General features: G+C 43.6%; 1 protein-coding gene across 1 annotated transcript in view; it reads left to right on the forward strand.

Annotated features, from left to right (window-relative positions):
* Positions 1-13,735, forward strand: part of ANKIB1 (ankyrin repeat and IBR domain containing 1) — a 101,740-nt gene that overhangs the window by 26,127 nt on the left and 61,878 nt on the right. The gene's annotated exons all lie outside the window — the stretch shown is intronic.

A 13,735-nucleotide genomic window follows, 5' to 3' on the forward strand; every position in this document is an offset into this window, starting at 1 on the left:
TGCAGCAATGTTTAGGTCGTGGTGCGTGTCACATCCACATGAATGTCAAGGATTTCCTGCAATACATTGCCCGGATCATCACAGTGCCCTCGCCGGCTTGTCTTCTTCCCATAGTACATCCTGGTGTCATCCCTTCCCCAGGTAAGCGACGCACCCGACCCTCTACATGATGTAAAAGAAAACGTTAATCATCAGACCAGGCGCCTGCTTCCATTGCTCCATGGTCCAGTCCTGATACTCCATTGCCCATTGGTGGTGGACATGGGTCAGCATAGGCACCCTGACCGGTCTGCGGATACACAGCCCCATATACAACGAGCTGCGATGATCTGCGTGTTCTGAGATCTTTCTATCAGCCAGCAGTAACTTTTTCAGCAGATTGTGCTACAGTAGATTTTCTGTGGAATCGGACCAGCCAGGATAGCCTTCACTCCCCATGCGCATCAATCAGCCTTGGCCGCCCATGACGCTGTCGCGGGTTCACCGGTTGTCCTTCCTTGGATTACTTTTGGTAGGTAGTAACAACTACAAACCGGGAACACCCCACAAGAGGGGCCGTTGTGGAGATGCTCTGACCCAGTCGTCTAGCCAGTGTCACTAAGATCAAGGATGGACATTCCCTTTAAGTTTTCTTTTACAGGTTTTTTTTACTGTTGTCCGTTCCATTCTAATTACGGTGCAAGGTTTGTTTCAGCGAATACTTCTGATTGAAGTGGATCATGACTAGTTTGCTTAGGTTTCTTATGACATGTTTAGCCCTATGAAGTTGTGGCTTTTACTGCGTCGTTCTGTAATTATATTGCTTTCCCGGAAACCGCTATAACTAAGAAACGGCTGAATCATATTAAACACAGTAAAGCTTTCAGTATTTCTACGCAGCGTTAATCTTTGAAAATAAAAAAAAATTGTCATTTTGCTTCTAGTCTTAATCTATAAACTTTCGGTCTTTGACGCCGACTTTTGTTCCGTTGCCTAGCAACTAAGGCAGTGACAACGTGGAGGAAGTGGTAGTCTAGGACAGCACCGTGAATGGAGAGGGCGGGGACAGCGGTGTCCTGGAAGAGGAGCCACAGAGGATCGGAAAGTCTCTTTAGGGCTACATGCATGTTTTTGCGAAATTTGTTGCATCAGCTGTATCTTGCGCTAAAACCTGAATCCGTCACGTCAGCGGGACTGACGGATTCAGTGACAGCGGGTCAGACATGCAGGATCCACTTATTATCAATCACATCTAAGTTATGAACTTAGATGTGATCGGTAACAACTCGTTGACAAGCAGGAACCGCTGTGACTGAACCTGTCAGTCCCGCTGACCTGACGGATTCAGGTCTAAGCACACGATACAGCTGCTCTGTATACAGGATACAATGCAGCTGTATCTCAAAAAGTATAAAATAATGTTTAATAAAATTTAACTGTAACCGTCGGTCTCAAAGACTTGAAATGGAGAGGTATGCCACATAAGGGGCAAAATACGGGCAGAGGAAAATAAAATTACACCCCTGTAAGCGCTGAAATGGCAGCCATATTGGTGGTTTTTATTTTGGGGAAATGCTTTAAAGGCTACGTACACCTATTGAATTATTTTTTTATTATAAATCGTATCAGTGTGTTTGGTGCAACTTTGTATTTAATTTTTATTTAAAAATAATTTTTACTTTTTCAGATAGAGCTGCTTTTGTATCCTATATACAGAGCAGCTGTATCTCGCACTGAAACCTGTATCCATCAGGTGAGCGGAACTGACTGGTTCAGTGACAGCGGGTCCTGCGTGTCTCTGACACACGGGATCCACCTGTTATCGATCGCGTCTAAGGGCTCATTCAGACGAGCGTATATGTAGTCCGTGCGATGGTTGTTGAAACTATGGCAGTCACACGGACTCATGTATTTCAATGGGGCCTTTCACACGACCGTTGTTTCAACTGAGCGTGTGAAGGGACAGTGTAAACATGTCCTATTTTACTGCGTGTAACGCATCCCTCCATAGACTAGTCTATGGGAGATCCGTGACAAGGAGCCCCGCACAGGTGCACCTAAAACGTGAAAAACTGCAGTTTTTCACGTTCGAGGTTCGCTACACGCGTCTGAATGTAGCCTAAGTTAGGAACTTAGATGTGATTGATAGCAGTTCAAGACCTTCTGTCACTGAACCCGTAAGTCCCGCTGACCTGACGGATTCAAGTCTCCGCGCGCGCGATACAGCTGCTCTGGATATAGGATAATGGACATTCCCAAACGCAAGTGTTTTTCGGCCATAACGGTGTTGTTCACAAGGAGAGAGCGGCGTTATTTCCATTCGCGCGCTCTTAGGTTGTCGAGTGTATTTTTACAAAGCCACTGCTCCATGGTTTTAGATTTTCTATAATTTTTTTTTAACCACAGGGGACACAATAGTCGCATAAAGACGTAATCCGATCGCTGCTGATAATTAGATGAGAATGGAGCAGCAGGGACTGTACAAATGAATAAATAATAATGTATAATCACAGCCAACGCTCGCTCGCGGTCTGCTAGTCTCCTCGCATCTGCAGAGCATCATTCACAGGAGAGGTTTAACTAGCACAGTCACTGCTTTATAAGGCCATGTTCACTTGCACAGGTTGTGCTGCTGCCGTTTTCCATGCAGTTTTTGCCCTTTGACTTTCTAGAATAAAGGACTCTCTATAGAGAGATCAACCCCTTTGGCACTGCTCGGAGGTTTCTATTACTGAAAATCTTAACACAACGTACCAAGCAAAGAGCCATTTATATCAATGACAGATGTGGGTGTCTGAGTGCCCTGAGTTAGACGCCCCCCTTCTGCACTTCCTAGTGCGTGCGCTGACTTTTGCAGTCTTAAAGGGCCAGCGTGCCCAATCTGCTTACCCAGCCTTTCCTAGGTATAAAGAGACCTTCTTTTCCTTTTCACATTGCCTTAGCAATTCGCTTCATCCTAGCTAGTCTAGTGATTCCCTACGTTATACTTTGTTAGACTTTCTGTGGTTGACCCCTGCTTGTACCTTTGACTATCTTTGCCTGATGCCTGAACTTTTCTGAATGCGTTCCTTCATATTTATTTTCAGGATGTTATCTATGCTGCATATCGGGGGTTCCTTTCCCCCGTTTCTATTATTATTGTCTATTACAATTGCATTTTTTTTTTTTTCATTTCCGCTTTTTATATGATTGGTACTCTGTCTTTTGTCATAACCCTGTATAAAATGCTCTTAACGATCTGTAAACTTATATTCATTGTGTATGTTACATGTCACTGACCCCACATGATGTCAGAGCTGTTCTCTGACCTGTGTTTTCTTTTTTTTTTTTTTTTCTTTTTTATTGTCTGGCCTAACAGCACACTGTATTTAAGGTGCTTCTTTGATTGTGACTCTTCTGGCCTGATGAAGATGCTAGCTCAGCATTGAAACGCGTAGCCTTAATAAACAAGTATTTATCTTATACAATACTTTTATTCAGATTTTATTCAACAGCAGCGCCAATATATGGTCCATTTTCTTCTAACCCAAAACCTATGCCTGCCCTGACCTCTTGCTTGTGACCCGTGACGAACCTCCTTCCTCGTGCCCTGACCTTTAGCTTTAACAAACGTAAGCGCCTGTCTGCCATGACTTCTGCTATACCTGACCTGGAAGTCCGTCTGCTGATTTTGTACTATGCCTCTTTATGTCAGCCAAGGGAAACCACTCCGGGTTTAGTGACTTGGGGTTCCCTTGCAGCAAAGTCCAGGTGCCCATGTAAGAGGTTAAAGGGTCCCCTTACACTCCGCTCCCAAGTTAAGTCTCATGTCATATCCCTTGGTGGCACTGGGTTCACACCGCCCTCTGCAGGCCCAGTGACCATGAACTTCCATAGAAGTCCACAGAAGACAACCTTAAAGATTGGGCACCAGTTGCGCATTTGTTGACCCACTGACAGAGATCGATCAATACATCTCTTATGTTTCTATCTATGGGATTCCGTCACAGTTTTCTACTTATAGAGCAGATGAATATAGATTTGATGGGTGAAGCTGTAGAAATCTGTCATGAGCTTTTTATATCCATCGCCAACTTCTAAAAAAAGAAGAAAAAAAAAAACATTTGCCCACTTGGCATGATTCTACAGCTCAGAGCCTGCAAATATAAGGAACAGGTCTGGTACTCGGTGCTGCTCCCACTTACTCCCATCTGCTGGTGGCCTTCCATGATGACCAGAAAGGCGGCTATAGCGTCATGTGTGGGTGCAAGATGGTGATTTGTGCCAGATCCTCGTCAACCATGGAAAAGACAGGTCGGAGGATCAGTTCAGAGCCTCGGCATAGATTCCATAGGGACAACATTTTTAGCGAAATGAAACATTGTAGCGGATACCCGACGGAACCCATTAAAGTCAATGGGTGCCATTGATATCTGTCGTGATAGATCCGGCGATTTTGGATCTCGTCGTTCTGCTCCTACGATGAAGCAGAACTATGGAAAAACCTAACGCAGATATGAACAAAGCCTACATGGCGTCTTGTCCGGCACGGTTGTTATGTCTCACAATGGATCCGGCAATACATGGTGGCTTCTGTTCTAAACGGAAACCACTACGCAAGTGTGAACATTGCCTATATGAAAATTCTTGTGGGTTGATCAATCCCTTCATAAGGCAGCATAAAACATTTACAGTACACACGGGCTATAACATCATACAGCAGGGGGACGGGACCGGTGCAACAATCACGCTACTTACAGAAGTCGATAAATTTATAGTTGTATCCATGCAAGTAGACGCCGTTTATAGGTAATTTTATGATTACATTGCTGGCTGCCATAAATACTAATAAAGGGAAGAAATGATACAGAAAGAGCCAAACCTTTTATAGCGTTTGTCATGGAATCAGCGTTACTGAAGCCAAAAATCGGATATAAATACATGTAATAAACGTAATTGCAGCATGCAGATCAGACCAATCAGATACGTGGTAGCCCTGACCTGTAGACTAGCGATCTAGTTTATCAAAATCAAAAATTGATTTGAGCTTTAGGCCTAACGCACACGACAGTAGTGATTTTGCGGTCTGCAAAACCACGGTTCCGGTGTCTGTATTTGCGGTCCATTTGTCCGGAAAAAACAACTTGTGTAGTTCATCCGGGTGTCATCCGTATTCACGGATCTTTAAAAAAAAAACCAGGAATGCTGGAATTGATGTCACCAGTTTGTCTCCATCCCCTGAGTAGGTCTCATGATTGCTGAATCGCATGAATTCCCTGGCGTCGTTTGGCAATGTATCCGCAATTGCGGAAGATACACGAACGGCATCCCGTATGGCGTCCGCAACTTTTTCGCAAATACGGAAAGTAAAATGACATGTCCTGAGTTTTTTTTACGGTCCAGAATCGCGGCCCCACATAGGTCCGTGAACATCAAGGTCGTGTGCATGGAGCCATATAAATGAATCCGCAAAATTGCAAATAGCACACGGACAAAAAGCCACGGTCGTGTGCACTAGTCTTTATTTTTTGGAAGATTTTTTTTCTTTTTGGCATTTGACATATTCCGCTTCCCCCATGATTTCATTACATTATTGGGTTAACTAATTCAGTAATTGGAATTAATTTAATTTTTACTAACTCAATCTCTCGAAATGGTCGTCCATAGGTGACCGGTTCACTTTAAATATTAAAGGCCCGCATACTGGCTGCCGTTTATTTCCCGTAATGACGGGCTGTCGTTTTATACCTATAATTATAATTGAGTTGTCAAAATTCCCAAATAATCTAAAACGAATCATTAGGGAATAATAAATGGCTTGTTGATCTGGTGTTGTAGTGAACTTGTGCCCTTCCCCGCTCATATGTAAGAACATCCAGTGATTTCATTCCCCCTCATTAGTTTATTACATTGGAAGGATTTATTTCCTGCTCGTATTATTGTTTCCTCTGATCATTTAATTATAAGGCTTCTGTTTCTCTTCTTGTGAAATCATTACTTGTACGTGGGGTCTGTTCTGATGGATTTATTTGTCCCTCATATGGACGGAGAATGGGCTAAGAGAATCTAGAAAGGTTTGTGCGGTGGAATGGGGAGTCCTGGTTTATTATATGGGTAGAGATCTAGATAACATCCGTGATGGCATGGAAGCTGGGACACCCTTCAATTCCCAAAACAAAGTTTGCCCCTACACACAATCCAGACCCCAAATATTTTATGGCTTTGTTTTATAGCTTCCCTTCACTCATAATCTCTGACAGAGCCACAGTTCTAATCTATATAATTTACATAGGCACAGATAGTACTCCTTCCCGGTCTCTCCTTGTTTTTGGCATATGCACAGATAGTACGGTCTCTCCATGTTAAAGTGTAGCTAAGCGTTTGACAAACTTCTGACGTCATAGTGACATGTCAGAAGTTTTGATTGGTGGGGGGCTGAGCACTGAGACCCCCACCAATCGCTAGAATGAATCGGATGAAGTGCTTGTGCGAGCGCTCAGCCGCTTCGTGTCTGTTCGGCTTTTTCCGGAAATAAATGTATCGTGTACGGACTCAATAGAAAGTCTATGAGCCCGTACTCCGATACATCGGCTTTCCGGAAAAAGCCGAACAGACATGAAGCGGCTGAGCACTCACACGAACACTTCAGCTGCTTCGTTCTAGCGATTGGTGGAGGTCTCAGTGCTCGGACTCCCACCAATCCAAACTTCTGACATGTCACTATGACACGTCAGAAGTTTGTCAAACGTTTAGCTATACTTAAATGAAATAAGCACAGATAGTACTGTCTCCATGTTAATGACATAGGCACAGATAGTTCTGCCGCCTTACCTCTTCTTGTCAGTGACAGACACAGTACAGTCTCCATATCTATAACATAGGCACACAGTGCTGCCTCCATGTATCTCCCCATCAATGACATAGGCACAGACAGTACTGTCTCCCTGTCTCCAAGTTAATGACATAGGCACTCCTGTCAATGACATAGTCACTGATATTGCTTCCTCCCTGTTAGTGATATAGGCACAGATAGTGCTGCCTCCATGTGTCTCCCTATCAATGACATAGGCACAGATAGTGCTGCCTCCATGTGTCTCCCTATCAATGACATAGGCACAGATAGTGCTGCCTCCATGTGTCTCGCTATCAATGACATAGGCACAGATAGTGCTGCCTCCATGTGTCTCCCCATCAATGACATAGGCACAGATAGTGCTGCCTCCCGGTCTCCTATCAATGACACAGGCATAGATAATGCTGCCTCTTTACCTCATCTTGTCAGTGATGCTAGGATATATAGTGCTGCCTCCCTGTCTCTCCAATTAAATGCTATAGGCATAGATGGTGCTGCCTTAGAGGGGGGAAATTATGAAGCCCATTACTTCACAGAAGTCGTCGCAATTTGAGAAAAAAACTTGCTACTTTTTTTCTTTTTTTTTAATGCTGCCTCCGGCACTTTTCTAAATGTTGGTGGGGCTTAGCGGAAGGAGGTGGGGCCACCACAGCCCAGAAAACCGGCGTAAATTATAGAGCACCTCTACTCTAGCACATAGATGGAATAGATTTGTTTATCTGGCGCCAGAGGTGCGCCTAATTTATAAGAGGCGTGCGTCTCAACAAATCAGGCGTATTTTACTCCAACTTTCTTTAAGTTAAGGCTAGCTTATGAAACACCAGTCTTAATAAGTTGCCCCCATTGTCTCTCACTGTCAATAATGTAAGCACAGATAGCGCTGCCTCACTGTCAATAATGTAAGCACAGATAGCGCTGCCTCACTGTCAATAATGTAAGCACAGATAGCGCTGCCTCACTGTCTCTAATGTAAGCACAGATAGCGCTGCCTCACTGTCTCTAATGTAAGCAAAGATATAGCTGCCTCACTGTCAATAATGTAAGCACAGATAGCGCTGCCTCACTGTCAATAATGTAAGCACAGATAGCGTTGCCTCACTTTCAATGTAAGCACAGATAGCACTGCCTCACTGTCAATAATGTAAGCACAGATAGCGCTGCCTCACTGTCAATAATGTAAGCACAGAACGCGCTGCCTCACTGTCTCTAATGTAAGCACAGATAGCGCTGCCTCACTGTCTCTAATGTAAGCACAGATAGCGCTGCCTCACTGTCAATAATGTAAGCACAGATAGCGCTGCCTCACTGTCAATAATGTAAGCACAGATAGCGCTGCCTCACTGTCAATAATGTAAGCACAGATAGCGCTGCCTCACTGTCAATAATGTAAGCACAGATAGCGCTGCCTCACTGTCAATAATGTAAGCACAGATAGCGCTGCCTCACTGTCAATAATGTAAGCACAGATAGCGCTGCCTCACTGTCAATAATGTAAGCACAGATAGCGCTGCCTCACTGTCAATAATGTAAGCACAGATAGCGCTGCCTCACTGTCAATAATGTAAGCACAGATAGCGTTGCCTCACTTTCAATGTAAGCACAGATAGCGCTGCCTCACTGTCTCTAATGTAAGCACAGAACGCGCTGCCTCACTGTCTCTAATGTAAGCACAGATAGCGCTGCCTCACTGTCAATAATGTAAGCACAGATAGCACTGCCTCACTGTCAATAATGTAAGCACAGATAGCACTGCCTCACTGTCAATAATGTAAGCACAGATAGCGCTGCCTCACTGTCAATAATGTAAGCACAGATAGCGCTGCCTCACTGTCAATAATGTAAGCACAGATAGCGCTGCCTCACTGTCAATAATGTAAGCACAGATAGCGCTGCCTCACTGTCAATAATGTAAGCACAGATAGCGCTGCCTCACTGTCTCTTCCTGCAGCCTCCATCATATTGCTAAGTAGGAGGCATGAAAAACAAGTCTGTGAAGCATGAAGAGGCAGTCTGTTGTTCTGTGCATGTAACTACGTGTAGTAATAATGGTCACCTAGACAGGAGCTGTAAAGTATGTAATACATATTATACGGTGTATACAGCTACTTTAGTGGCGTTGTTCTTTAGCATGTATGTAGAAAATGAACAACTAGGCTAAAACCCTTTTGTAAATGATTGTCATGTGACCTGCTGATTACATGTGCGGTTATGTCCGCATTCCTCCGTACTAAGTAATTTTTTACTGTGATTTTATTATTTGATCCCACAGAACCTAATTTGTCAATGTCGGTTCACCAACAAATCCGGCATAGCTGTCAAGGCTCTTATAAACAAGCCAGGAACCTAGTGTACACACAGTCGGAGTTTGTGTATTTTTTAGGATAATGCACCCATCCCCCACACTGTAAATTATTGGCCTATTAGATGTCACGAAGAGGGTTTTTTTTTTTTTTAAACATAAATTGACATTCTACGGATTTTAAAATCCGCATCACAGGTCAATTTACGTGCGGAAAAATTCAGCGAAGTGTAGACGAAATTACTCAGTATCTCGTTTACCTCACTGGTACTGTATTACTGCGTTACGCAGGTAAATCCGCGCGGCAAAACTGAACATGAGGGGTATTTTGACTGGTATTATTTCGGGCATATCCATGGGAGTTAGTGGGGGTCTGACTGCTCTGACCCCCACTGATAGAAAGAACGGGGGTCCTGCGTCACTAGTTATTACTCTAAATATAAAAGGGGTCCAGGATTAGAAAAACATGGCTGCTTTCTACAGGTTGTAATACCAGACACAACCTGCAGACAGACGTGGTGCTGCTTTTGGAAAAAAACAGCCTTGTTTTTCTAATCCTGGATTACCCCTTTAAAAGGGGAGGAGTGGAATCCCAATTTTGCCATACACGCTCTCATGTTTCGCTTTCACGTTTCTGTCACCCCCAGTAGACTTTGCCACATGTTTAGAGGAATGGCTATGCCATCAATGCTACTTGTTGGAGTACCCCTTTAATGAGTGACACGTGTCTCCCCCTGAGGAGAAGCTGGGTTTAAAATCCGCATCAGTTATTGCTGGATGACAAATAAAGTCGTAGGACAACTCCGGCCAGATATGAAAATTTTCTACAACTTTCTTCTATAGAATTTCGCAATTTCCAAGATATTTGTTTGCAGTCAGTGAACGTGAACACTTGTCTACATTCACAGGCTGCAAACCTAGTCCTGCTTTCTGCTGAGTATTGGATACATTTGTATCTAGTCTGGACAATACATCAGCAGCAGCGACACAAATCTCTCGGGTAGTTTGCTACAATGTTTCTACGTGAACACACTGCGAAATTTGATGTGGAAAATCGGCGTCAAAACCGCAGAAAAACGCAGGTTAAATCCACACTTAAAGGGGTTGTCCAGTCATAAGAAATTGATGGCCTATCCTCAGGATAGGCCGTCAATACCTGATCGGTGGGGTCCGAATTCCAGCTACCCTCCCAATCAGCTGTTTTAAAGGGGCCGCGGTGCTCGTACGAGCCCTGCTTCCCCTTCATTCCTTAAATGCTCGTACTGTGAATCTCTGACACCCCTGTAGTGGCGGTTCACAGTATCACCGCCTTCTCCCATACACTTGAAAGGGAAAAGGCTGTAATACTGTGAACCGCCACTACAGGTGTTTCGGAAATTCACAGTACATGTAGGGAAGAGGAAGCGGTGCTCATACAAGGGTCGCGGGACCTTTAAAACAGCTGATTGGTGGGGGTGCTGGAAGTCGGACCCCACTGATCAGGTATTGATGGCCTATACTAAAGGATAGGTCATCAATTTCTTATGACTGGACAACCCCTTTAATTCCGCTTTTTTCTTTTATGTGTTTTTAGATGCAGATTTTACATTATAATTCAAAAACAGGTGCGGATTATCTGCTGTGGATTTTGGTGTATTTTTATTTCTTTTTATAAACTTTTTTTGATACAATTCTGAGATCTAAACGCATGACAAATTGACATTCTACGGATTTTAAAATCTGCGCCGCAGGTCCATTTACGTGCAGAAAAATTGTAGCGAAAATGACTTTGTATCTCATTTACTTCGCTGGTACTGTATTACTGCATTATGCAGGTAAATCCGCGTGAAAAATCTGCACATAGTGTGCATGCGGCTTAAAAGGAGGGTTCACACCGTACAGATTAGTTTGGGGAATTCGCCAAGTTGCTTCACTTATAGTTTTAGATGCATTGCACCAATAAAGTCTTGTGAAGGTTAAAATAGATTTAATAATAAGATAAAGGTATTTTAACCCCTTAAGGACCAAACATTCTTTTTTTTGTTTTTTTTTCCTCCCCGCCTTCCAAGAGTCATAACTTTTTTTTATTCTTATGTCGAGATCGCCAAATCAGGGCTTGTTTTTTGCGGGAAAAGTTGTATTTTTCATTTGCACAATTTTTGGGTGTATATATTATATTGCTAGTCTTTTATTATTATTTTTTTTAGGGATGCAATTAAAAAACAAAAAACAGCTATTCCAGCATTGTCGTTCACGGTTTAAATTTACGCCGTTTACTGTGCGGTGTAAATAACATGTTACGTTTATTCTATGGGTCAGTACGATTACGGAGATACCAAATATGTATCGTTTTTTTTATTATTTACTACTTTTGCACAATTAAAACCCTCTTGAACAAAAATTGTTTTTGCATCGCCGCTCTTCAAGAGCTGTAACTTTATATCTTGTCAATCAATGTCGCCATATGAGGACTTCTTTTTTGCGGGACGAGATGTGGTTTTCATTGGTATCCTTTTGGGGTACAAAAATTTTTCACTGTCGTTTTTGTGCGTTTTTTGTTTTTGTACCGCATTCATCCGGCTGTTTAATGCGTTAACTTTATTATTTGGGTTGTTACGATCGCAGCGATACCATATACGTGTGTGTTTTTTTGCACTTTAGTAACTAAAACCACTTTTTATGAAAAAAAAAGAAAGTTGTTTTATTTTAATTTTTACTGTAATCTTTTTATTTTTTTATTTTTAATAAACCTTATTTAACTGTTTTAATCATTTTTTTTTTTTTATTAGGCCCACTAGGGGACTTTACCCTGCGATCTTCTGATCGCTTATATAATGCTTTGGTATACTTCGTATACCAAAGCGTTATTGCCTGTCAGTGGAAAACTGACAGGTGATCTATTAGGCCATGCCTCTGGCACGGCCTGATAGGTATACAGCGAGGGCAGGCCTGGCGGCCTTTGTTAGGCAACCGGTCGGCGATTGCATTCGCGGGCCGCCGATCGGTGACAGAGAGAGCTCCCTCCCTCTGTCAAACAACTTAAATGTCGCAGTCGCTATTGACCGCGGCATTTAAGGTGTTAAACGGCCAGGATTGGAGGTTTCTCCACACCTAGCTGTTGTAGCGGGAGCCTGTCCGTCACAGCCGGGCTCCCACGGCAATCGCGCGGGCATAGCCAGCCGTGCCCGCAAGCGCGGTATGTGATTACGGGCATGGCCGTGTGCACGGGGCCTAAGAATTTCTCAATACTCTAAAGGACCTTTTTAAACGGGCAAACAAGCGTTCACAGAACGATCAATACCCTGTGTAAATAGGGCAACGATCAGCCAAACGCTGGTTCATCGGCTGACTATATCGTTTATGCAACCGAAAGTATTATCGTTGTCGGCAGCACATCTCCTGTGTAAACCGGGAGACCGGACAAGCGATTTGTAGTAGCGAGCGCTTGTCCCCATACATAGTTCTTTGTGAAAGGCGCAACCAAGCGCCGATCAATGAGCTGTCACGTTGATTGGCGCTCGTTTACACGGCCTAAGTCAGGCCATGCAAGACGATCCAGAGACCTTATTCACAAAACTTATTTCTCGTCTGTGCGCTGTCCGTATCAACAACAAACCGCCCACCGTCGCATGCAATTCAATAGCGTGTGTCCATTTGTGAGAAACTCGCAGCACGCGGACGACATCCGCTGTATATTTTTCACTGATCAGTGGCTAAGAAATGCAGGGAAAAGTAAAACCAGGTAAGAGCTTGCAAAGGAGAAAAATGACGAGAAAAACGAATGAAGCACGGAAACCACACAGGCGCAACACGGACATTCGTATGTATGAAAAGCTTCAATGGGAAAACTACATCTGTGAGCACGTGCGGAAATTTGTGATCGGTCACTTATTGACGCGGAAAGGCTGGCAGATTTCCACATGCGGATTAGACCCATTGAATAGGGCTAATCTGCGCGGGAATCCGACGCACATCAAATACATGTCGGATTTGCCGTAGGCAGACCCAACACGTTTGAACATGTCGTTGTGTGACCCGAAAGAAAATCCACAGGGACTACAGTATTCCCTCCCGGTCACAGGAAGACACAGCAAGGGCTAAAACCGCTCCACAACGTAATGACTTCACCAAACAGCATCCTATAGCTCAGCTTCCCTGTGTGATGAAGGGGAAATCAGTATATTGGAGTAAATCACTGCTGCATGTAGAGGTAAATTTGCCTTTTGCAGATTCCAGAAAAGCTGGGTGCCAAACACTATGATGACCAAGTTGATTGCCACCCAGCTTTCCCAGAATCCGATAACTGAGAATCCGCTGAATAGCACACCGCTGCAGGAGATGGCAACGCAATGATTTGTATGTTCCGGTGATGCTCTTCACTGCATGCGGTTTGATCTGCACTCCTAATCCGAGACGTATAGTCCTCGTCGTCGCTGTCATTCTTTTTGGATTTAGTTAGGTAGGCACCCGCACAAAAGCCGACATAAGACTGAAGGCTCATACATTAAACCTGGAAGCAAAATGTAATAATTCCCTTTGTTTTGGACATTAACGCTGCATTTAAATGCTAATAGACTTATTCCTCTCCTTCCCTTACTATATGATGGTCTTCTTTACAATGGCAGAACAAATGTCAATGTAAAGTG

Source organism: Rhinoderma darwinii, chromosome 5 (genome assembly GCF_050947455.1).
Source record: "Rhinoderma darwinii isolate aRhiDar2 chromosome 5, aRhiDar2.hap1, whole genome shotgun sequence".
In the NCBI taxonomy this organism is placed as follows: domain Eukaryota; kingdom Metazoa; phylum Chordata; class Amphibia; order Anura; family Rhinodermatidae; genus Rhinoderma; species Rhinoderma darwinii.